Source organism: Mesoplodon bidens (genome assembly GCF_964165515.1).
Source record: "Mesoplodon bidens genome assembly, chromosome: 17".
Lineage (NCBI taxonomy): Eukaryota > Metazoa > Chordata > Mammalia > Artiodactyla > Ziphiidae > Mesoplodon > Mesoplodon bidens.
Window position 1 is genome coordinate 77,777,957 of NC_138174.1, and position 27,104 is coordinate 77,805,060.

The 27,104-nt window shown below is 44.4% G+C and overlaps 1 long non-coding RNA gene across 1 annotated transcript in view; it reads right to left on the bottom strand.

Annotated features, from left to right (window-relative positions):
- The window catches only part of LOC308605186, a 56,563-nt gene extending 42,190 nt beyond the window's left edge, over positions 1–14,373 (bottom strand). Inside the window, exon 1 of the long non-coding RNA XR_014013619.1 lies at positions 13,542–14,373. This is a non-coding gene — a long non-coding RNA (uncharacterized lncRNA). The remainder of the gene's footprint in view (positions 1–13,541) is intronic.
- Between the last annotated feature and the right edge of the window lie 12,731 nt (positions 14,374–27,104).

The window sequence follows — 27,104 nt, forward strand, 5'->3', positions numbered from 1 at the left end:
ATGCAATATGAGGAACTCATAAGTAGGCTCTCCAAAGTTTTACTCTTTGAATCTGTATTACACTTCTGCTGAACTTCACACTGTTCATTATTCTCTGAGAATATTCTTTTTCTTGTATGCCCATCTCACATGCTCTTTCATTTCATGAAGTTTTTTCCTACAATTTTATGCCTAGTTTATTTCTGAGAAAATGCATTATTCCAGATTGATAATTATAGACACAAAAACTTCTATATAATTCCCTGAGAGTTTCAAAAACTCCTTCTTCTTTTTTTTTAAATCCCTAGATTCTGAAGCTCTCCACAAAGCATTACTAAAATTGCATTTACATAGTATCTACATATTAATCACACATTAATGCATTTACAATTGTATTATGCTTTATTGCTAATTTTGGAGTATAAACGTAGCTGTCTTATTTACCACCCTCTTGGAAATCACTTTAATATTTGCACTTAGGACTTGAAAGAGAATGGATAAATAAAAACCTGAAGAATATGCAAATACAATTTATATATTTCTCATAAAATTAGGTGATTATCTAACCTTTATCCAGAAAAAAGAAGAGCCCACATACTCTGCAGTCATGATACTCGAGAATGTGTGGTCTTCCAGCAGGAAAACATGCGGTAATCCACGTGGCAGAGTTTACCTGTGACCAGCTGGGGTTAGTGTCCTATGCATTCCTTACATGCAACATATCAGGAGTGGCCAAAGTGAATTTGTCAGTTGTGGCAATCAGTATAATGAAGATTTGTAGCAGGTCATGCTCATATATGCAGCACAGGTACAATCAACATTTTGCTCAATTCTGGTAGATCTAAATCTGTATCTGTTACTTTGTCTTTAACGAGGAAATGTCAGAACTGACTTACCAAAAAAAAGTGTTTTGTTTGTTTGTTTGTTTGTTTGTTTTTGCGGTACGCGGGCCTCTCACTGTTGTGGCCTCTCCCGTTGCGGAGCACAGGCTCCGGACGTGCAGGCTTAGTGGCCATGGCTCACGGGCCCAGCCGCTCCGCGGCATGTGGGATCTTCCTGGACCCGGGCACGAACCCGTGTCCCCTGCATCGGCAGGCGGACTCTCAACCACTGCGCCACCAGGGAAGCCCTGTTTGTTTGTTTTAATTACAGTCACGGTGAGTAAGACATAGCTCAGAACAACTAATGTGACTTAGTGATTCTCTCATCAGGAAATGCAGTTTCTACTTCCCTGTTTATTCTCCACATCTTGTAGTAAGTTAAGTTTCAGTGAAAGATGAATCTACAGGGTGAAAAGAAAAGAAAACTTACATGTGTTGATAAGATCATTCTGACAGGTTTTACCACGTATGTCAGTGTTTCTGGTGATGGACACAAGCTAGAGCTCCCTACTGTGACATTTTCACTGATGTCATTCCCCTTGATCCTCAATTTGAAAGTGGATAAAAATGTTTTCTATGTTTTCTTCTTTAAGAAATTAAATAAAGAATGCTGTCTAGACATGATCCTCTAATGACTTTCAGTCAGTGGTCATCAAGAGAAGAAAAGCACAGAATCTCATCCCCACAGAAGGGTGACATTCAGTCAGGTAAGAAAATTCTCCCCAAAATCAGAGCTTCATCTTTAACATTCAATCAAAGGCTTTCACAGGTGCTTCATACTCTGCACTCAGCCTTACCATATGGGATTGGCTCTGAGAATCTCACACCAGATGACTGACAAACATGTCATAGTACAGTGATCTGGGACCAGATCCTGCCTCTCTTAATGATCTCCCGCAGGGACATTGCAATATTCTAGGATATTTCCTGGAGCCCTCTACTCTATACAGGTACACTTCCAAGTAGAAACAGAAGCTTTGATTCTCACTGGGACCCCTGCTCTGTCCAACCAACCTCTCTAGAAATATGATGTTCTAATCTCTCCTGATTAGAACATTGCACGGTCTCTCACTGTGCTAATTTAGTAAAGGTAAAAGAGAAACAAGAAAGAGCAAACTATGCAGGGAGCAATATATAAGATTCCTTTACTTAATGTATTTATCTGATATACACAAATATTGAGAAGTATAGATTCATTTCATAATGGTCAAGAAAAGAGGAGGAGGAACCTCCATGCCAACAGTATATATAAGTTGGAATCAATCCTGCATAAGCTCCAGCTAAAGCTTAGCTACGAGGTACTAACTCTTCTCATAAAGAAGCAATAGTTCTCCATCATTTGAAGCACACTGAGGACTCAGACAGCTGGACCCTGAGGGTGTAGTCTCCTCACTCGAATTCTGTACCTGCATCACAGAGCAATGAAATATTGCCAAAGAATTATTAAGGATGAGGTGGGGAGCCGAAATAAAAAAGATGAAACCACAGTCTGCCCTACCATCCATTCTGCTGGATATTACCACCATCTTGGCCCAGTATGACCTTCCCACTTTTCTCTGGGCCTCCCTACTTCCCACCTCCATCCTCTCATTATATCTTACCTACACTTGGAAACAACTCTAGTTTTCCCACTTATCTTCATCAACAAGCAATCCAAATAGCAACTGTGTATATAACTCCTTAGAAACCTCAGGTATGACTCATTTGAACGGATCCTGGGTCACACCTACCTCCTGATCTTGGAGAGTCTCCCAGAGAGTCCAGAGGCAACTACAGCACAGCCTCAGGGACATAGACACTGGCAGCAGCCACTTGGGGGAGCTCCTTCTACCTCGTGGCCACTGGTACCAGCAAGCATTATTTCAGAGTCCTCCCTCTATCTTTTTAGCCTCAGGGTCTAGCCCTACCCATTTCCACCAGACTATAGACACAAGTACTAGGATGCTGCAGGCCAAGCAACTAACTGAGCAGGGGCATAGCCCCATCCACCAGCAAACAGGCTGCTTTCAGACCCTCTCAATGCACAGCTGCCGCTGGACATGGGCCCAGCAACCAAAAGCCCCAGGACCAGCCTCCACACCTAAGTGGAGAGGCACCAGCCCCAGAGTCCTTGGCCCCTCTGACAAGTGAGCCTGCTCTGGCCTTGGAATCAGTCTCACCGTCGGCAGGTGATTACTGCACAGGGACTGGATGGAGCTTGGACCTACCCAACAGCAAATCTGCTCTAGCAGTGGGATCAGCCTCATACACCAACAGGTACACACCAGCTCCAGGAATACCACAGCCCAGCAGCCTGTGTGACCAGAACACTCACTTGCAGGCCACAAGCAGCCATGCACTCACTTGGGTCTTGACCCTGCCCATCAGAATGACAGCACAAGATTAGGGATACCCCAGACCCTGCAGACAGCTGTGTCAGGAACAGCGATCCAACACCAACTCTGAGACTCCTGGGCCCTGCAGCCAGAACTCAGGACCTGTGTCTTCCTCCCAGTAGCCAGCATCACCCCAGTGACTGGGCACTAGCCCTGATATCACCTGGACTGCAATTCTACCCATAAGTGAACCAGCACTAGATTTGGTGTCCCACAGAGTCGTGCAGCCAACTGCCTTATGATTTAGCCTCACCAAGCAGCACAGACAGCCTCCATACAAGGCAGAGTCTGTCAAACAAGCAGTCTGGGGGCAGCCAAGCCTACCAGACCACCCACAGTAGTCAGCCCACCACAATAGAAGAGCCCAAGTAGCCAACATAGGGGGTACACCTAGAACATATAGTTCTAGTGACCAGGGGACAGTGGGCTTCTGGGACACATAGGACCTCTCCTACAAAAGGCCACTTCTAGAAGGTCAGGAAATGTAACGAACATACTACATACATAGCAATAAAAACAGCAAGTTAAGAAAAATGAGGTGACACTGAAACACGATCCAAATGAAGGAACAAGATAAGAACTCAGAAGAAGATCTAAGTGAAGTGGAGGTAGCCAATCTCCTCAAAAAATAGTTCAAGGTAATGACTATAAAGATGATCAAAGAACTCAGGAGAAGAATGGACGACCAGAGCAAGAAGGAAGAATTTTTTAAAAAGAGTTAGAGCACTAAAGAACAACAAAACAGAGATGAGGAATACAATAACTGAAATGAAAAATACACTAAAAGGAAACTACTGTAGACTAAATGACAGAGGAATGAATCAGAAAACTGATGGACAGAGTACTGGCAATCACTGAAGATGAACTGTAAAACAATAGATTAAAATGAAATGAAGAAAGTTGAACAGACATGTGAAACATCAAGTGTACTAATATTTGCATTATACTGGTCCCAGAAGCAAAAAGGAAAGAGAAAGCAGTGTAGAGCATACCTGAAGACATAAGAGCTGAAAACTTCCATAACCTGGGAAAGAAAACAGACATCCAAGTCCAGTAAAAACAGTAAGGCCAAAACAGGATCAACCCAAAGAGGACCACACCAAGACTCATTGTAATTAAAATGGCAAAAAAATAAAGATAAAAAGACACTATTAAAAGGAGCAAAGGAAAAGCAACAAGTTACAAACATGGAACTTGCATTAAGTTATCAGCTGACTTTTCAGGATAACCTCTGCATGCCAGAAGGGCGTGGCATGGTATATTTAAAGTCATGAAAGGGAAAAGCCTATAACCAAAAATACTCTACCCAGCAAGGCTCTCCTTCAGATTTGATGGTGAGATCTAAAGTTTTACAGAGAAGCAAAACTAAAAGAGCACAGCATCGCCAAACCAGCTTTATGAGAAATCTTAAAGGGGCTTTTCTCAGTGAAAAAGAAAAGGCCATGACTGAAACATAAAAATTAGAAAAGGAAACTTACTAACGGAAAAACCTCATTGGATAAGGCAAATATTCAACAAAGGAGGTAAATCAACCACGTACACAGCTAATAGGAAGGATGAAAGAAAACAGTAATAAAATCATCTATATTCACAATAAGAAGTTAAGGGACACACAAAACAAGTAGATGTAAAATATAAGGTCAAATTCAGTAACTGTGGGGGAGAAGATTAACAATGCAGGGTTGTTAGTGTCCACGTGAAACTAAGAGCTCAGCAACTTAAATAATCACACACACACACACACACACACACACACACAACTGAAAGAAATCCAAACATCATATTAAAGGTAGTCCTCACATCACAGATGAATAAAAGGGGAAAAAAGGAACAGTGAAGAAATTAAAGAGGGATTCTAAAAATACCCAAGAGAAATGAAAATGAACACACAGTGATCCAAAATCTATGGGACACAGCCAACGCAGTTCACAGGGGGAAGTTATAGTGATACAAGCTTATTCTTAGGAAACAAGAAAAATATCAAATAAACAACCTAACATTACACCTGAAGGAATTAGAAAAAGAAGAAAAAAACAAAACTCAAAGATGTCAGAAAGAAAAAAATTAAGAAAACAATACCATATGCAATCACACTAAAAATAATAAGATACCTAAGAACAAACACACCTAAGCAGGTAAAAGACATGTACTCAGAAATGTATCAGCCATTGGTGAAAGAAGTTGAAGGCAACAGAAAAAGATGAGAAAATATAGCAGGTGCATGGACTGGAAGAATTAATACTGTTAAAATAACCATACTGCCAAAGACAATCTACAGATTTAATGCAATCCCTATCAGAATACCAAAGCATTTTCACAGAACTTGAAAAAGTAATTTTAAAATTTGTATAGAAACACAAAGACCCCAAATAGCCAAACAATCTTGAGAAAGAACAGAGCTGGAGGCATCAGGCACCTTTACTTCAGATTATACTGCAAAGCGACAGTAATCAAAGAGCATCAGACCAGAGCAAAAACAGACACAAAGATCACTGGAATAGAATAGAGATCCCAGAAATAAGCCCACACACGTATATTTAATTGATTTATGACAAAGCAGGCAATATGGAGAAAGAACTGTCTCTTCAATAAGTGGTACTAGGAAAACTGGTCAGCTACATGGAAAAGACTAAAATTAGAGTATTTTAGCACACCGTATATAAAATTAATGCAAAACTGAATAAAGACCTAAATGTAGGACCATAAAACCCCGAGAGGAAAATACAGAACATTCTTCAACATAAATGATAGCAACAGTTTTGCGTTCAGTCTACTAAGGCAAATGAAACAAAAGCAAAAATAAACAAATGGGACTTCACTAAACTTAAAAGATTTTGCACAGCAAAGGAAACCAAAGACAAAATGAAAAGACAACCTGCTGAAGGAGAGACAATATTTGCACATGATAAGAGGTTAACACCAAAAAGATGACCAAGCAAGGGTTCATATCTAAACTACAGAAACAGCACATACAACTCAATATCAGAACTGCACCCAAAATATTTTTTTAAAAAATGAGAAGACTTAAATAGACATTTTTCCAAGGAAAAAATGCAGATAGACAGCCAGAATGCACAAAGATGCTAAACATAGCTAATCGGCAATAAAATGCAAATCAAAACTATGAGATATATCACCTCAATCTTGTCAGAATGGCTGTCATCAAAAAGGTCACAAATAACAAAGGTTAGTGAGGATGTGGAGAAAGGGAAACTCTTGTAAACTCTTGATGTGAATGTGAAGTAGTGCAGCTACTGTGGAAAGAAGAATGGAGGTTCCACAAAAAACTAAAAATAGAACTACCATAATATCCAGCAATTTCCCTCTTGGGTATATCAGAAGAAAACAAAAACACTATTTAAAAAAAAATAACTGCACACCAATGTTCATAACAGTGTTATTTGCCATAGCCAAGATATAGAGTCAAACTAAGTGTTCATCAATAGGTTAGGGGATAAAAAAATGATATTTATGATGACTTCAGCAAAAAATGAAATGTTGCTATTTGCAAGAACATGGGTGGACTTGGAGGGTATTATGCTTAGTAAAATAAGCCGCAGAGAAAACAAGCCTGGTAGGTTATCACTTACACGTGGCATCTAAAACATTGAATACAACAACAACAACAATGAAACAGACTCACAGATTAAAGAACAGACTAGTGGTTACCAGCAGGGAGAGACAGGGTGGAGGAGCAAAATAGTGGTAGGAGATTCTGAGGAAGAATCCACTATGTATAAAATCAATAATCTACAGTGACGTTCTGTATAGCATGGGGAATAGAGCCACTCTTTTATAATAAGTATAAATGGAGAAGAACCTAAACATTTATGAATCACTATGTTGTACCTCTGAAACTAATATAATAATGTAAATTAACTATAGATCAATAAAATATAAAGTAAGAAACAATAAAGGAGAGAGATTATTAGATAGAAATCAATTAAATAAACACAAGTTTTGGAAATCAAGGAATTAAAAAACAACATGTAAGACAACATTGGCCTTTAAAGTGTATGATCTATTCATTTAAAAGAAATCATTTAAGTGGTGAAAAATGGTACCCATTCTCACAATTTTGTATATCTAGGATAAATTATTATCTACAAAAATATGTTAGAAATATTCACTCAAAAAGAAAGAGAAAATTTGGATTAACCCATTTTAGTATACAAATTTAATATCAAAGTCTCTATGTAACATTGATGTGAATAAGTTCTGTTAGCCACTTCTAGTTTCTTTGTGATGTAAAATCTTTTAAAGCATAAAAATCAGCCTTTCTACATCATTCCATTAGACATATATAGAAGTTAAAAGAAATGAGAAGACAGAAAAATCAACCAGGAAGGCGAATTTACTGAGAAACAGCCATTCGTTCTCCCTCCTCCTTTGCTTTTCCTCCTTTTCCAGGTCTCTTTCGGTTCCAATCAAGAGAAGTCTTGAGAATTCTGAGAATATTTCCTTGAGGGCTTCAAACCACCATACCTATGTCCTCTGCCACAACTACACACACGGGAACAAAAATAAACCTCTGCTATCTGCTCGTGTAGGAGAGATTCATGCAAAATAAACTCCTACATGGAGACCAACAGGTGGGTTTTCTACCTGTTCTTTATAATGTCCTTCCATTATAGTAAATCCCACACATTATGAGGCAGAAGGGGTTATGTGAGCTCTTCCTTGAAGTCAAAAACCTTGCATTCATTTCAAGTACCTGGTGATCATAGGGTAAAGCCAGGGAAGGTGCCATCGCCCTCGGTGGGGGGCGGTGAATGGGCTTCCGCAACCATGCACCTCCTGATGAACAGATTCTGAAGAAACAAAGGGCGGTCACACCGCAGCCAGCCTGTCAGACTGTCGGGCCACTGGGCAACCCCACCAGTCTGGAAGTGCCCCATAAGTTGCTCAAAGCAAAACTCTGCCCCCCCGTGAAGCCAGGCAATTTGGGCCAGAGAGTCAGAGGAGACCGGTAATCAACTCCTCCTCTCTGCTCACCTCCTTGGGGTTACAGCAACCCCATCTCCAAACCCAACTCTGATCCTGGAGTGCCAAGGTGGGAGCACAGGTGGGCTCTGCCGGTGCTTCAGCGCCTTCTGGGAAGCCCCCTAGTTTGAATATGATTTGAGTTTGATCCTGAGAAACCATCAGAACTTCCCACCAGAGATAAATGAGGAGATTCTGGCCTTTATTAGTGCGTACGGTGAACCCGGTCGTCCTGGCTGTACTTGCCAACCCTCCTATTTTACGCACCTATGTTTATCCACCTTCCTCCCTGTGAGTACCTTTCACTAACCCTGAGCTCAGACCCCTGACCTATTACAGTGACTTTTTCAGTCTTTCTTTAAAAATGTACAGGTAGGGCTTCTCTGGTGGCGCAGTGGTTGAGAGTCCGCCTGCAATGCGGGGGACACAGGTTCATGCCCCAGTACGGGAGGATCCCACATGCCGCGGAGCGGCTAGGCCTATGAGCCATGGCCGCTGAGCCTGTGCGTCCGGAGCCTGTGCTCCACGACGGGAGAAACCACAACAGTGAGCGGCCCGCGTACCGCAAAAAAAAAAAAAAAAAAAGGACAGGTAATAAAATGAATTTAACCTAGAAGCAGCAGCTCAGTAAGGGAAATAAAATCATCAGAAGTTACCTAATCACAGCCACAGCCATCCAGGGCCCTGTCTTATCTGCTGGGGCATAAGAATGGGACCTTCCTAAACTTGAAGGGCATCCAATCAGATAAGTTGATTACGCTCACCTCTGGCTCTTGGAGGGACTGCTAGGCAGTCTACCCAGTGTATACTGACTGCAAAACACGGTCATGGTTTTGAAACACCTATGCTCCAGGAAAGATTTTTGTGGTGCATGGGGAAGGTTTCTTTTTGACATCAAGCAAAAAATAAGTCACCAAGCCCTTTGAGCACAGGGCTTCTTAAGAGGGAAGTAGAAGGAAGGAATGGGCAGAAAACATGATCTCCTCGGAAGTGCAGGGCGTTTTTCCAAAAGAGTAGGATTTAGTCTCAGTTTAAGGAGAACACCTTTAAATAGCTGGGACAGCTCCAAACTGCAGTTTAGGGAACGAGTGCTCCAAAAGAACAGTGCTTTACAAGTCCTGGCCAGGCAGCAAGAGGATGAAGAGTTGGTTTTGCATAGTTTTGAACGCAGGAGTAAAGAAACCGAGGCATCTCTGACTAAAAGGGCCTGAGATCCTATGGCATCAGTGGGTCAGTCAGTTGCAGGGAGCAGGGGGTGTGGGGGGCGATATTTCTCTCTCAACATCTCCCAGGGCAGCCACCCCTCCCAACCCCACCCCCCTACTCCCTTCACCCTTCCTCCCTCCACTGTTGGGTCCCCAGGGACAGCACTTCTTAAGCTGGAGCGCTCAAGCACCATCTCTGCAGTCTGGATTCTTCTGGAGCCTGGCAAGTTCTGGGACAGGAAGCCAGGTCTGCAAGGCCGCTGGGGTGCAGTCAGCCCTGGAGGTCTGGAGGGGAAATGGAGCCCTGAAGCCCACCCACGTCCTTGAAGCCGAGGGAGGAACACATCCTTCTAACAGTACTTCTCAGGGGTCAGCATGCTCCCCACCCAACAGTGATCCATACTCACTTGAGGCAACAAGGACTGCCTCTAACTGGCCCCCTCGATTGTGCCTTAAGGGTCCTCGCACATGTGTGATAGCGCTGGCCCTGGATCTCTTTAGTCAGCCTAGGCCAGTGCTGCCGGGGTCCCTCCAGTCCCATCCCCCAGCCCCGCCCTCTGGGACTGTATCTAATAGAAGAAAGAGCACAGAGGAATTGGCTAAATCAAGGGACCTGGGAGCCTGGGTATGAGTTTGAAGACCGAGAACCTAAGGCACAATTACATATTATTGGAGACTCTTGTGGGGTGTGTGGGGTGAGGTTAGGAGGCTGAGAGGCTGAGTCGACCTGGTGAGTCCAGCCCCAGGACACCACACAGCCCCGTCCCCCCTTCCCTGCCATCAGACAAGGGGTGCCGCAACTCCAGCCGGGACTCTGCACTTCCCCCTCCCTGATTCTCCTCCAGAAGAGCAGGTGGTCCCGCTCTGAGGGCAGCGGCAAGACAACGGACCAAGTCCCCCCCGCACTAAGGCACTACTGGAAGCTCTTCCTGCACAGCAGTGCTGGCTTGGAGCAAACCCGAGCAGCGCCAAAGTTGGTCTCGTCCTGCAGCGGAGGGACGCAGGGTTTAAGTCAGCTGCCCTGGCTTTAAAGCAATCAGCCCCCCCTTTAGGTCAGGTGACCCGACTTTAAATCACTGTGTGCCCCTCAAGCCTGCAACTTCAAAAGTTGGGAACTTCACTTTGATCCCAGCACCTCACATAGCTGAATGCACACTAGTCACCCCCAAGCCTGGCTTAGAGGCAGGATATAAGGTAAGGGGATGGGCGTGCACTCATGGTGATGAGGGTGTACTTCATGTACCAGAAGGGTCTAGGCACTCTGGGGTACAGCTAGCAGTGCACGATACAGCAGCTCCCTGGCAAAGCTGGTGAGGCCCAGGGAGAGCAGACACACCCATGCGTGCAGAGGTTCCAGGACGGGAGCTGGGGCACAGCCAGCCAGGAGGGTGTGAAAGTGGAGGATCTGAGCCTTTTGTGAAAGGCAGACACAGAGGATGGATGAGAAACAAAGACCAGATGAAATATGGATTTGAAAAACACACCCTGCTCTTGAAATTGGGGTGGGGGGGCACCCCAGACTTGAGACTTCTTACTCCCCAGTACCTAGTGCTTTGGCCTTTGCCCAATTACTTATAAAATTTACTGATAATATCTAACCCATAGAATACTGCATTTGTAGTGCTATTGCATGTTAATGTTTCTATAGTGGAAAAATCTTTTCTACAAGAAACAGGTACACTATCTGAAATCAATTAAAACCCCTCTTTATAAAGTACTATATTGGACTTCCCTGGTGGTGCAGTGGTTAAGAATATGCCTGCCAACGCAGGGGACATGGGTTCGAGCCCTGGTCAGGGAAGATCTCACATGCTGCGGAGCAGCTATGCCCATGCGCCACAACTAGTGAACCTGCAGGCCACAACTATTGAAGCCCGTGTGCCTAGAGCCGGTGTTCCACAACAAGCGCAGCAAGAGAAGCCACTGCAATGAGAAGCCCGCGCACCACAACAAAGAGTAGCCCCCGCTCGCCGCAACTGGAGAAAGACCGCGCACAGCAACGAAGACCCAACACAGCCAAAAATTAATTAATTAATTAATTAATTTTAAAAAGTACTATATCCTTCTGTACAACTTCTCTGGGAAGCACAGAGATGGCGTGGGAGAGTGAGAAAGACCAATATTTAGTGCACATCTCTCATGCAGGTGCTCTGCTGGCTCAGATACATTTATCCCCACTTTACAAAGGAGGAAATAAGCTCAGAGAGGTTTAGTAATTTTCCCAAAGCCAAACAGCTATTGAGTGGCAGAACCAAGATCTGAACCAAGTCTGTTACCTCCAAAGCCTAAGTCCTCATCACAACAAAACTCAATTAATATTTACATTTATCGAATTACATTGCAGCCTGGGGAGTTCTTGGCACAATCCTGAATAAGAGTGAGAAAGAAAGAAATAGCATTGTTCCTACAGTCAACCAAAATTTTTGGAGCAGCGGCTAGATGCCTGGTCCTTTTTGGGGTTCAGCAGTGATCACGACAGGAAAAGTCGTGCTTTCATGAACCATGTAGTGGGGAGGAGAGACGGGTGCAACTTGGGTGAGGGATTTCACCTTGCTGGGCCTCTGTTTTCTCATCTGGAAAATGGGATGGGTGTTCCTCATTTTCTGGGATTGTCCGGCTGGACATTCTCTGATTCCATAAGAAGCATTTGTTTTCCTGTTTCTTTAAAATTCATTCAAGCCATGAGCCGTGATGCATGTTGTTAGCTGCTCCCCAAATCACTCTTCCCCACCCTTTTCCTGTGATCAGGTCTTTCCCGAAACATGACTCACAATCAGTCAAGTCACAGAACCTAAGGGGCACCCAGCAGAAAAATTCCAACCCTTGCTTCTCAGGAGCTCTGTGGTCTACCTGCCAGGTAAACTTAACTCACCTGGAACAAGGTGGCCATCCCTGGTTTCACATCAACATGATCTCAGGCACAAACCTCCTTTTTTTCCATTTGGTCTTTAAGTTACTTGTTGAAACAACTGTACAAATATGACAAAGGTATAAAATCAGGCATCTTCTGCCCCTAGCGCCTACTAATACATGATGTTCTGCCACTTTAAGGATAAAGATAGAACATTTCAACATTCTGCTGCCCTCATTATTTGTCATTTTTGTTGATATTTCTATTGAATACATCTTTCAAAATTTTAACAATGGAACATTTATTTAGGTTGCTCCAGACCCAGCCTTTAGTGGTAAGGGGTTTTTTGTTATATTTCTATTATGTTTCCTTTAAAAACCATTATCCTATTTAAATGGATTAAGTCAATTCTATAGGCATGTATCTTATGATATTCATGAAATGCATCCATAGAGGGCAGTAGTACAATTGATCACACTTGAGAACCTCTAGTAGCACAGTTAAGTGTACATATTATCTATGTGTAAACCAAAGTACATGCCGAGTGAGATTCTCCTACGCTTTTCACTCTGTGCCCCTCAAGCCGGTGAGAAATGGAATATTTCTTGCCATCTCAGTAAACAAAGGATATCACAGTCATCAGCCCTTGCAGCCCTCCAGTGTGAGCCGCGAGCCCTGAGGATCTCAGGATATGCAAATACAGAATGCAGGCCCCAGAGCGCTGAGGTGCATATGAAAGGAAGGAATTCAGGGAGCCCAGCCTCTGGCATCTCCGCAAACAAAGAAAAGCGCTGCATTCCTCACGTTGGGAGAGCCGGTTTTCCTTAGTTAACAATCACCTGCTGATGGTCCCCATTACCTGCGCCAGTGCCCTGCCCTGTCCCCTCCCCCCGGTCCTTTAGCTCAGGGAGGAAGGAGGGCAGAGGGACTCCGCTGAATAAGGGGCCTGCGAGCCTCGGGAGGAGTTTTCAGCCGCCTTCCCCGCAGTCGGGGGGAGGCGCGCTGACGCTGCAGCCGGGCCCTGCGCCTCCCTTGCCCCGTTTCCCCTCAGGACACTCAGGCCGACCCCCTCCCCACGCCCCACTGGGCCCCGCGAGCCAGGCCGAGGGCAGGGGCGAGAGGAGGGACCGAAGTTCCCGGGACCAGACGCTGGGGGCCGCCCTTTCTGCACAGCAGCGGCGGGTGGCAGCGAACCCCTGCCCCTCAGAAGCTGGTCTTGCCCTGCCGCCAGGGCACCGTACCAGGCGGAGGGTCGGCGCCCACTTACCCGGCCCGCCGTCCGCACGACTGTCGCGGCTTCGGCCTCCGGGGCCCCTCCAGAGCCGGCAGCGTCAGTGAGGCCGCCCTCGCCGCGGGCTCCGGGGCAGTTCCGTGAAGGCGGAGGGAAGAGACCCCGAGCCGGGAGCTCCAGCTCTGCGGAAACGCGGGCTCCGTTCTGGGCGCAGCGGGTGGGACCGCTCTGCCCCGAGGCCTTCTGGGAGGGACGGAGGCGCCGGGGGAGGGAGCCGCCAGGAGCGCAGGGCCCCGTCGGGGGTCCTGGAGGGGCGGCCCGGCCTGAGGGCCCCGCCCACTGTGACCGCAGCCCAGGCATTTTTCCTGGAGTCCTACACTACAAAGTTAGAAAGATACACGGTCTATAGTAAATATTCACAAATGATTGTTGCTGCTGTGCTTACTATCCTATTAAAGGTGTAAAATCCATAAAACACTTTAAGTTCAAAATTAAATATGAATTTTTACCTTTCTAATTATGTCTCTGCTATTCACAATTGTCGTTAATGAATCAGAGACTGTGGCATCACTAGTTAAAAGTGAGCTTGTTAAAAAAATAGAACTCAGGCCCACCGGACCTACTGAATCACAATCTGAACTTTTACAATCTCCCCAGTGTACTTGTGTACCCATGAATAGTTGAAAGGTACATTTCTACCTCGACACGTCTTTTCTGTCTGAGAAATACACACATTTTATCCAATTTGATATAAATAAAACACTCAAAAATGCATATGCCTGTGTTGAAACCATCATTTTATCATTTCTTTTCCAGATAAGTATAGTCTCTATACTGGTTTTGTGGATCACATGCCACACTCTTTTCTTGTAGTTAGAAATAAGATAGAGAAACTTACTTTGTAAAAATATATATATATATATATATATATATATATATATATATATATAAGTGGGTAATTGAAGACACTTCTAAATTAAAACCAGTTCTCTTAACTTGCTCTTTTCTTCTTGGGTCACATTATGAACTCTTCCCGTGGCCACACGGTATGTATACTTTTAATTTCAGGGACTGCTGACATTCCAGGATATAGCCATAGTTTTCTCTCAAGAGGACAGGCAATGCCTGGACCAAGATCAGTGGGAACTGTCCAGGTATGTGATGTTAGACAAGTATAGGAACCTGCTCTCCTCGGGTGAGGATACCTTCCTTCCAGAATTCCTTATCCAACCACAGGGTTTAGAGTCCTTCATTTGTAGAATGTCTCCTGGAATCTTCTGCTTCCTACAATAGGGTTCCAGATTGCAACGTTTCAGGAAAGATTGGGAGTTTGTGGGTATAATTTATCTTATTCTTTTAACATTGCAGCCTCCCTCAGCCGCATAGCACAGGGAGACCAGCTCAGTGCTTTGTGACCACCTAGAGGGGTGGGATAGGGAGGGTGGGAGGGAGGGAGATGCAAGAGGGAAGAAATATGGGAACATATGCTTATGTATAACTGACTCACTTTGTTATAAAGCAGAAAATAACACATCATTGTAAAGGAATTATACTCCAATAAAGATGTTAAAAAATAATAAAAATAATAATAAAAATAATAAAAATAATAATAAAAATAATAAATTGCAGCCTCCCTTTTAATATACTTTGTAACTGCTTGGGCTGTGTCTATATGAACTGTGTACTATATGCTTCTGTCACAGTCCTTACAATATTTTATTGTCTTATTTTCTGTAACAATTCTCCATGGATTCTTTGGGCTTAAGATATACTAAAAGGGAGACTGCGATTCTGGGACTTCCCTGGTGATGAAGTGGTTAAGAATTCGCCTGCCAATGCAGGGGACACGGGTTCGATCCCTGGTCTGGGAAGATCCCACTTGCCACAGAGCAACTAAGCCAGTGGGCTACAACTACTGAGCCTGTGTACCACAACTACTGAAGCTGGTGCGCCTTGGGCCCGTGTGCCATTTATTTTTTGGAGAAGCAACCACCTCTGAGTGATCAAAATTTAGACCAACTAGTCAAAATGCTTTATCACCTGTTCTAAAACACTGATCAACAGAACAAGTTTTACTAGGGATAACAGTGTAATTGTATTCTGGAGTTCATAGCGGCAATATGGTTTATGACCTTGATGCTGGATCACGACATTTCAATGGTATAACTGCTTTTAATTGTTCAACGATTAAAGTCTCACGTGATCTGAGTTCAGACTGGAGTCATCCTGGTTGCTTTCTGTCTATTGCAGATTTCTGCCAGTAGGAAAGGACAAGAGCATTACGGCTTACTTTACAAAATGTCTGGAAACTAAATGATGATATAATCTACATTCAATTAATTTATACATACCCTACTGTAGAACCATGTTTGTTAAGGTGGCAGAGCCCGGTAATTATGTAAAACTGAAACCTTTATCTGCACTGGTTCAAGTCCTCTTCCTAAGAATATGTTTATAATCAACATTCTTTCACAAATGACCCAATTTAATTCACCATAGCATTCCTCATATTAATTAAATGGAAAATCCTAGGCTATATACAAATCCAGAAAGGGCCAACAATCCTCAGCCCCCATGGATGATTACAAACCATTGCTGAGGCATACAAATTACTTATTAAAGAACCGCTATGTCCATCAACATCATCAATTTATATATTATTGCCCCAATGCTAACCTTAACCCTGGCTCTCAAAACATGAATTCCTCTTCCCATATCTTACCCACTAATTAATATAAATGTTGGCATATTATTTATATTAGCCATATCACACTTAGCCATTTATTCCATTCTCAGATCTGGATGAGCTTCACATTCAAAATACTCACTCACTGGAGCCCTAGGGACAGTAGCAGACACAATCCCATATGAAGTAATGTAGCAGTTATTCTATTCTCAGTCTTACTGATAAATGGATCATTTACACTTTCAACAGTAACTATTACACGAGAACGCCTATGACTAGTTTTCTCCTGACCCCTACCCAGAATTTATCTCCGCGGTAGCAGAAATCCAATGAAGTCCCACTTGATTTAACAGAAGTAGAATCAAAACCTGTATATGTCTTCAATGTAGAAAATGTAGCAGGCCCATTCACCCCGTCCTTCCTAGAGAATATGTTAATTTCCTTATAATAAACGTTTCCACAACAATCTACTTTTAGGAGCATTCGACAATCCTTAGGTGCCAGAATTATAGATTCTTTCATCTTGTGAATATAGTTTTTTTTAAAAAATAATTTTTTATAGTTTTACTGCCTTTAAACAAAATGTACTCCATTGCTGTGGAATATTCCTTCATAGGAGCGTGCATGGTTCATTTCTGCATCTGCTTGTGATGGTCTTCAGGTTCTTTCAGGTTTGGCTCCTGTGGCTGCAGAGTCCATGTCCGTGTGTCCTGGTGCAGGGCTGGGGGGGTTGTGTTCAGCTGGGAGGAACACTGTGGGTCTGTGTGCACGGACTTCGCTCTCTGAGGCCCGATTGTTTCAGAAGTGGTTGCACCCCCCGCTGCGCACCAGGCTTTCCATTGCTCCACATCCTGCTGATATTTGATACTGTGTCTTCATGTCTGCCATTCTGGTAGGTGTGTGCACAGTAGTTTTCTTACGGTTTTAATCCCTCGGTTGTTAGTGAAGTTGTGCATCTTGTGTTATTCACGGACTACTTCCTGTTGTTTTTTTTAAAAAGTTTTAAAAATTGTGGTCCAATACACAAAACATAAACTTTATTATCTTAACCGTTTTTAAGTGCACATTTCAGGGTCCAGAAGTAATTCGCACTGTTGTGCAAACCTGACCGCCATCGTCCTCCAGAATTTTTTCATCCTGCAAAATTGAAACAGTCCCCATTAAACACTCAGTCACCATTGTCCCTCCCTCAGCCCCTGGCACTCACCATCCTACTTTCTGTCTCTATGTTTCCGACTGCTCTAGGGGCCTTGTATGAATGGATCAAGCACTGTTTGTTTGTTTGTGTCTAGCTTACATCACTGAGCATTAATGCCCTCAAGGTTCATCCCTGCTGCAGCCTGTGTCAGAATTGCCTTCCCTTTTAGGCTGAATAACATTCCCTTGTATTGATGGACCATGTTTTTCTTCTCCATTCATCCATTAGTGGACACATGTACTACCTACATTCATTTCTCCTGTCATAATATTTGTGGAATAACGTCAGAAAGTCCTATGAATCAAAAGTCATTTGCCATTAACTTTTTCCTTAAACTTTTTATTGTGAAAAACATCAAAGCTAAGAAAAGGGAAAAATACATGTCAGCTTCACTTGTGTTCAGGACTTAATGCTTTACGGACTCACTTTATGGATTCACTTTATTCCCTGTGTGTGTGCTATGTACATGCGTGTGCATGTGCCTGTTTGCATACCTATGCTGTGCATGTGCATAGGTATGTGCACTTGCACACGTTCGTTTAGTGTGCACTTGCTCACGTTAGTGTGTGCATGGGCATATGCGTGCATGTGTGTTCATATGCTAGTGTGTGAATATATTTGTGCTGTGCACCTACATATGTTTGTGTGTGTGCTGTGCCCGCCTGTGTGCACAACTGTGTGTTTGCTGGAACCACTTGCAGATATATCCACACGCAGCTGCTCTAACAATCCTGCGTAGCCACGTAAAGGTCACAGATCTCAGGGATTTAAATGGATGGAGCAGGATGTCCTGACACAGAGTCTGTCTTCCAATGACTGTCACGGTCTCAGTAACATGCTTCACACCTTCTTTAAGCCCCATTCAGGGTGCAGTTTAGACCCCCATTACATTCAGTCACCTGCCCCAGGTCCCCTAAAGCTACAATGTCACAGTTGGAGAGTCCGGCCAAGGCTGGGGATGCCCCTCCTGTTGGCCTGGCCTCCAGGCCCTGCACTTGGCTCCTGTGTTCCCATCTCTCAGCCAGGCCCCGACTTGGATGGGGCCGCCACCTCTTTCCTCACAGTGTCCCATCGCCCAGTCAAGGGGGTTCATTCTCCCAAAGTCAGCATCAGGAGTGGGGGCGTGACAGTCCCCACTGGGTCTCCTTCATGTGAGACCTTGTCCTTTTGAAAGAGCAGGCGCCCTGCCCTCGGGGGTGGGGACTGGGGGGTGACATGCGGCCCACGATGGGCAGGCGGGTCACCAGGTGGGGCGAGCCAGTGTGCAAGGAGCTCCGCGGTGGGTTCTCCTCTCCAACAGCTTCTGTGCCCCTACCTCTCCCCGTGACTCCCCTCGAAGACAGCGCGGTGCCCGGGACGGGAGCCATGGGAGCCGTCAGCCACCGCCCCCTCTACACACACCCACACACACACGCACACACACACACACACGCACATGCACATGCACACGCTGCAGGGAAGCAGGACCTGAGTGCAGGGCTCTCAGCGGCCCTGAGCGCCCCGCCAGGAATTGGCCAGTGGAATGGACAGACCGGATCTCCCAGCCCGGACCATGCAGGACTGTCCTGCCTGGGTTCCAGTGTGGCTGCCTCCTTCTGGAAGCCTGGGAGGCTGGAATCAGGCCACTTCTTGTCTGTCCTGGCAGCAGACGGGGCTGCACTCTCAGAAGTTCATGGCTCACCCATGGATCCTGACCATCAGGTGGCCAAAGAAACTGGTAACATTTCTGTTTTGCCTGTTGAAATGTTTAATGACAAAGATTTTGTTCAGTTTCCTGATGTGGGGGTCCAAAGATGAGAGACCCATGTGTGTGATCTGTACCTCCTATGAGATCAGCCCTAAGCTAGTTTAAACATGGTCAAGTTCTGTCTACACGGTAGATTTAGACCTCTGCATGTCCTTTCTACTGATTATGTTCAGAGCTGACCATGTGTTGTCTATAAGAAGAAGATTTAGGCCTGACCATGTTCTGTGTATGCTAGGACTATGGGAACCTGGGTAGAAACCCGGCCTGGCCTCAGGACTGGGAAGCTCCGTGCCTGCATCTGAAGGTGAGTGCTTAAATGTCTGGGGTCTGGAACTGAGGTGGGCTTCTCTAAGTAACAGCCTCTCTTCTGAGTGTGGTTACTTGGTCCTCCCAAGGGTCAGTGCTGTGATCGGGGCCTTAGTCTTAATCCCTGTAAGGTTCACCTTCCCTGGGGCTCGTGGAGAATCCACAGGAGGGCTACCTGGCAATAATTCCAATTCACCAGCACCTGCATGGTGCGTAGGGAGGCAGGTTTAGCTGGTGAATTGATTGCAGGGCACGCAGATCGGGCAAAAGCCCGATGGGTAACAGCTGAGGCTGCTGCTGAGCTCTCCTTCCATTCTACCGTCCCTACTCAGAAGCGTCCAGAGCTGCCCCCCTGCTTTCAGCCCTGCTGTCCTGTGAGTTATCTCAACAAGCATGTGAGACAAGAAAGGACTGAGCCTGCCAGAACCAAGTAGTGTGCTCAACTTCAGCATGAAAGCTTTAAAAACAAGTAAAATCAACAGAATCAAACTGAAAAGAGGAGGACTTCTCTGGTACAAGTGTGGGGAGAGGAGACCCACCTGCCACATTTTCCCATCCCAGGAGGCCCCAGGAACACAGCTTGTTTCCACATGAGGGGATCCACCAGCAGAGCCATGGTGTCCTGACCAAGGGGACATGTCACCCCAGGTGCAGGGTCTGGGGAGGTGAGGTCACCCTGGAGACTGTGCACGTGTGACCCCAGTTGGGGGAGTCTGGGGAGGGCGGTTCACCCTGGGACTGTGGACATGTGACTCAGGTGGAGAGGTCTGGGTAGGAGGGGTCACCTGTTGAGAGAGAACGTGTGACTTTAGGTGCAGGGTCTAGGGAGGTGGGGTCACCGTGGTGAGTGTGGACGTGCGACCCCAGGTAAAGGGTGTGGGGACTGTGTGGCTCTCACCACATCTGCATGGGTCAGGATCACATGTACGGGGAGAGCCCATATGTGCTCTTTGCCTGCAGTGTGTCTTTTCCCCTTTGAGATTTCCAACCTCTGCATTAAGGGTGTTGACCTGATTAACCTGTGGTACCTTTTCTTCTCTTAGTCTTCTCACATTCATGTGAGGTCAGGCATGTTTGAGTGGGTTGCTGCTCTGTGTTCTGGTGAGTGACAATGCTTGGTGGTATCATATTAATAACATATCATATCATATGTCTAATCTATGGGGGTCACCACTGCCTGGGTCCCCCTGGACAGAGGTCAGGTGAGCACAGACTAACCCCCCCTAAGAATGGTCTTCCATGTGCCATGTGAGGGTACTGTGATGGCCCCTAAGGTAGGGGACTGTGTCTGGGCCTCCGACATCTGTGATGAAGGGGAGTCGAAATGGAATCACAGTGAACAAGACATTATTTTAAGAATTTATTTTAAGTGAAATAAAACACACGTCACATACCCTTTACCATCTTCACCATTTTAAGTGCACGTTTCTGAGGCATCAGATCTATTCACTTTCTCGTGGAGCCATCACCACCATTCCTAGGACTTTTCATCTTGCAAAACCAAAATTCCACAACCACGAACGTCTCACTCCCCATTCTCTCCCACTGCCCCTGGCACCGATATCCACTTCAGTCCCTGAGTTGTGGACTCCAGGGCACCCACTGGAGTGGAATCCTGCAGTGTTTGCTGAGGGGTCACTTTGGAAGAGCTGACTTTCAGCCTGAAGCTCTGCCTGTTTGCATCTGAAGAATCTGCATTTAAGGAGAGGGTGTATGAGGAAGGGGCTGTATGAGGGACAAAGGTGTCTAGGGTACAGATGAGCCAGGACCTGACCAGCTGCCTGTTGGGTCCTCTGGATCCATCTCTTGGTCTGTGCCTCATCTGCATCATCACTGTTCCCGCTGGCACCCCTGGGGTGTTGTCTGAGTGAGATTCCCCTGGTGCCCCTGCTCTCCTCCCCTCCTCCTGCTGGTTGGGGAGGAAACTGCTTGCTGTGGGGTCTGTACTCCTGAGGCAGGAAGGACCCTGCAGCGTGGACCTGCAGAGTGTGGGTGTGGTCCCAAGAGCATGGGACCCACATAGGACACAGCATTGGGGCGTGACAAGTGCTAGGGTTGCCTTATCACTGACGCCAAGATCCTGCTCGGGAGGGCGTGGTGGGTGGCCTGGGACCCCAGAGGCCCCATTCCTATCCTGGAGCTTGGAGGGTGCATCCCCATGGGCTCCAGATTCACCCCATATCTCAGCCATATCCCTCTGTCCTGTCTTTCACCTCAGGAAAACGACCTCTACTGATCATTGTCCACAACATAGGCCTGGTCCTGTCGGTATTAGGATTCTTTAATTTAGGCATCCTGGGATAGCAGCTCTTTTTAGGCCTGAGAAGGAACAGCTCAGGAGTATACAACAATTTCAGATGAAACTAATATTCAATGACTATCTCTATAGTGCTAGGTTGTTGACTTCTATTAATCACTATTCTCCTGGTTTTAGCTCTGATGTGGGGATTACAGAGCAGTCAACATTTAAATCTTCTTAATCTGTGTATTTGTAGCATCAGTATCATTACTGACCCATAGTTTTTATGCTTTGGGAAGAGTTATTGATTTCATGTATCATGTAAAGGATTCACAATGATGATAGAGCAGCTAAGATTACAATAATGGCTGGTAAAATGTTCAAATTTTCTCTACCTGTGCATCTATTGTACATATATGAGTTAGTTTAATTGTCAATATTAGTGAAATAATATAGAGGACTAGAGAACTTCTTTTAAAAATCACTATTAATGTGTGTGATGAAAATGTAAAAGTTCTTCCATAATCGGTGATGTTGTATCTTGAGAGCTTAGATGAAATTGATATGCCTTTGTGATATACACTATTTTAGCCTATAATTTCACTGAAAATTTTACATCACTTTTTACTTTTATCTCATTTATTGAGAAAGACATAATTGTTATGCTGTTGGCTTCAAACTGCTTGAAAAGGACTTGAGTCCTACCTTATTTTACATTTACATAGGTAGGACTTCAAATATAGGATATGGTGGAGGGCATCCGTGCAACCATTCTAGGTTAGGAGCAGCAGTTTCCACTGCTGAGACTTCTCGTTTGGACACAAATGGTTTTCACAGTATGAAGATTATTAGCATTACTGCTGCTACTGAGACGAATGAGCCTAAAGACAAAATATTTCATGTTGTGTGTGCCTCAGAGGAATGTAGTAACCTCCCTGAGAGGCCAAGAAAGTGCTGCAGGAAGTCATATTTACTACTACAAATATACCTGTGAAGTGAGTTTTGCTACTGCTGAGTTAACTGTGTAACCTGAGAATAGTGGGAATCAGTGTAGGAAGCCTCCTATAATAGTGAAGATTGCTCCCATGGACACTACGTCATGGAAGTGTGCTACTACATAGTATGTATCCTGGAGGACAATGTCTGGGGATGAGTTGGCTAAGATGATTCCTGTCAAACCACCTACTGTAAAAAGGAAAATAAAGCCTAAAACTCATAATAGAGTGGGATCTCATATAATATTACCTCCGTGAAGAGTTGCTAATCAGGGACTTCCCTGGTGATGCAGTGGTAAAGAATTGGCCTGCCAATATAGGTGAAATGGGTTTGATCCCCGGTCCAGGAAGATTCCACATGCCGCGGAGCAAAAAGCCCGTGCGCCACAACTACTGAGCCTGACCTCTAGAGCCCGTGAGCCACAACTACTGAAGGCCACATGCCTAGAGCCTGTGCTCTGCAACAAGAGAAGCCACCGCCATGAGAAGCCTGCGCATGGCGACGAAGAGTAGCTCCCGCTCACCGCAACGAGAGAAAGCCGGTGCGCAGCAACGAAGACCCAACGCAGCCAAAAATAAAAAAATTAAAAAATTAAATAAAGAGTTTCTAGTCGGCTAGATACTTTTACTCCTGTAGGGATAGAAGTAATTATGGTAGCTGATGCAAAGTATGCTCCTGAGTCGACAGCTACCCTTATGGTAAATATGAGATGGGCCCACGAGAGAAATCCTAAAAGGCCAGTGGACATGACTCATAATATTCCCAAATAGCTGAAAGGCAGTTTTTGTCCTAAATCGTATGTAATGATATGTGAAATTATAACAAACCCTGGTAGTCCATGAATACACACTTCAGGGTGACCAAAGAATCAAACTAGGTGTTGCTATAGGATTCGGTTTCCTCCTGCAGGGTCAAAGAATGTAGTGTTGAGATTTCTATCTCTTAACAGTGTGGCAATTCTGGCTGCTTGGACTGAGAGTGGTAATTATAGTAATATGGCTATAGTTAGGGAAGACTAAACAAATAATGGTGTTTGGTATTGGGATTTGACTGCTGGTTTTGGATTAAAGACTATAGTAATACAAGAAATAGCACGAAGAATTGAAGAGACACCTGCTAAAGGTAAGGAGGAAATGGTTAGGTCGACAGAGGCTCCTGCGTGGGCCAGATTGCAGGCTAGAGCTGAATATACAGTTCCACTTTTACCAGAACCAGCTTCTACTATTGGTAATATGAGTAGGAGTAAGAATGATGGGGGAAGTAGTCAAAAGTTTACATGATTTATTTGGGGAAATGCTACCTCAGGTATCCCAGTTATTAGTGGCCCAAGTCAGTTTCTGAACCCTGCAGTATAATGGGTACAACTATAAAGAAAATTATTACAAGTGCAGGGACTGTTATGACTACGTTAAAGATTTGGGCATCTCCAAGTAGCGCTCCAGGTTAACATAGCTCAGCCAGGATTAATATCCTCAAGGCGCTGCCTGCTACTCCAGCTCAAGCACCAAATAGTAAATATAAAACACCAATATCTTTGTGATTTGTTGAAAATAATCAGCAGTGTATGAACAGAGGTAAAATGACTTGAGCTCGCATTAGACTGTAAACGTAAAGACAGAGATGGAGCCCTCTGCTCTTGTCCCGTTTAGCTGTGGATCTAGATGGGGTCAATGCAGGTTTCATCACAGCCCCTGAACGAATTTTGTAACAGTTTCTCCTTGGTTTTTTTTTTTTGTAATTTATTTTTATAATGGGGTATAGCTGATTTTCAATGCTGCTGCACATCCACTTGATTCACTTACAGAGAGACATCCATAAATTCTTTTCCAGATTCTTACCAGTCGTATATATTCTTTTATGGTGACTAGAGTGTGCCCAGTCTAGTTTTTTGAGCTATAGAGTAGGTCTTGTCAATTACCTATTTGGTCTTTGGAACCCTATCTGTGCTAATTTCAACCCTCTGGTTTATGCGTCACCCCACCCCACCTTTCCCCTTTAGCAGCCTTAAGTTTGTTTTCTAAATGTGTGACTCTCTTTTGTAATTTAGTTCATGTGTAGCCATTTTTAGATTCCACCTATAAGTGATATCTTATGCTAAGTGTCTTTTTGTGTCTGACTTACGTCACTTAGAATGACTGTACCTAAGTTCACCTGAGTTGCTGCAACTGGCCTTATTTCATTGATCTCATGGCTGAGTAATATTCCATTGTACATAAGTACCATATCATCTTTATCCATTTTTTCCTTCCAAGGACATTTATATTGTTTCTAAGTCGAGGCTCCTGCAAAAGGGCTGCACTAATAGTTGAAGTGCCTGTGTCTTATGGATTTATGGTTATCCCGAGATATACACCCAGGAGTGGAAGTGCTGTATGCTCTGTAGCTCTATTTTTTTAAATTAATTAATTTTTTTGGCCTGTGTTGGGTCTTTGTTATAGCACGTGGGCTTTCTGTAGTTGCAGCAAGTTGGGGCTACTCTTCGTTGAAGTGCATGGGCTTCTCATTTCAGTGGCTTCTCTTCTTGCAGAGCATGGGCTCTAGGCTTCGGGCTTCAGTAGTTGTGGCTCACGGGCTCTAGAGCACAGGCTCAGTAGTTGTGGTGCACGGGCTTAGTTGCTCCGCAGCATGTGTTATTTTTCTGGACCAGGGCTCGAACCCATGTCCTCTGCATTGGCAGTTGGATTCTTAACCACCGCGCCCCCAGGCAAGTCCCTATAGCTCTGTCTGTATTTCTGGCATGGTATGACATGGCTGTTTTGATAAGTACTTTATTTTCTAGTAAATTTCAAGTGTATAAAAAACTTTAAATAGCAGTATAAAGTTTTCCACATTCACAAAATACTCCAGTTTGTTTTACCCTGTGAGAGTAGGAGGGCCACTCTCCCAGGGAACGAGCACATAACCCCAAAATGAGGAATAATTATGGTTTCCACATTATAATCCTATCTACAGACCTGCTTCAACTTTCACCAGCTGCCCCCGCTTTGTGGAAATGTATTTTTCTATTCGAATCCAGTTTTCTTTTCTTGGAACCATCACTGGGGCTTTTCCTCACTTAAAAAACCTTGCTGGGTTTAAAGTGTTCAAGATGAGCATGATCTGGGTGGTTTTTCTGTATGGCTTCTTTCACTTAGGATGTTTTCAGTGTTTATCCACATTGTAACATTGATCATTATTTCATTCATTTTTTCCATTGTGATTAAAAACACATAACATTTACTATTTAAATCATTTTTTAAAAACTTTAAAAAAAATTATTTTATTTTATTTTCTATTTTTTGGCTGTGTCGGGTCTTTGTTGCTGCACGCAGGCTTTCTCTAGTTGCAGCGAGCGGGGCTACTCTTCGTTGCTGTGTGCAGGCTTCTCATTGCGGTGGCTTCTCTTGTTACGAAGCACGGGCTCTAGGCGCACAGGTTTCAGTAGTTGTGGCACGAGGGCTCAGTAGCTGTGGCTCACGGGCTTAGTTGCTCTGCGGCATGTGGGATCTTCCAGGACCAGCGCTTGAACTCGTGTCCCCTGCGTTGGCAGGCAGATTCTTAACCACTGTGCCATGGGGAAAGCCCCATTTAAACCATTTGTAAGTACACAGTTCTGTGGCATTAACTACATTCACATTGCTGTAAAAATATCCTCACCATCCATCTCCAGAGCTTTATTTTCCCCATGTGAAACCGTAACCATTAAACACGAACTCATCTCAACCCCTGGCAACCTTATTCTACTTTGTCTTTGAGTTTGACTTATCTGGATACCTCATACTAGTGGAATCATAGAATATTTGTCCTTTTTGTGTCTGGCTGGTTGCACTTAGCATAATGACTTCAAGGTTCATCCACATTGTAGCATGTGTGAGAATTACCTTAGTTTTAAAGGTTGAATCATATTCCATTGTGTATATACTACACTGTACTTATCCATTCATCTGTTGAAGGATGTGTTGTGTTGCTTCCACCTTTTGGCTATTGTGAATAATGTTGCTATGAATATGGGGTACAAATGTCTGTTCCAGCCTTTGCTTTCTAATATTCTGGGTGTACACCCTGGAGTGGAATCAAGGGATCACATCCATGTGTTTTAGGAGCCACCATACAGTTTTCCACAGCGGCTGTATAATTTTACTTTATTCCTTTATATGACAGAATAATGTAGCTTATGAATCTACCTTATTTTGCTTATCCGTTTACCTGCTGATGGACATTTAAATCTTTTCTACCCTGGGCTATTGTGAACAGTGCTGCTATGAATAATTGGTGTACAAGTTTTTGTTTGAATGCCTGTTTTCCATTTTTTTGGTATATATCTAGGAGTGGAGTTGTTGAACCACATGGTAATTATATTTTATATTTTTAAGTAAATGGTAAAGGTTTGTACGCATAGACTGCACCATTGTGCATCTCCACAAGTAACTTTTAAGGGTTCCAATTTC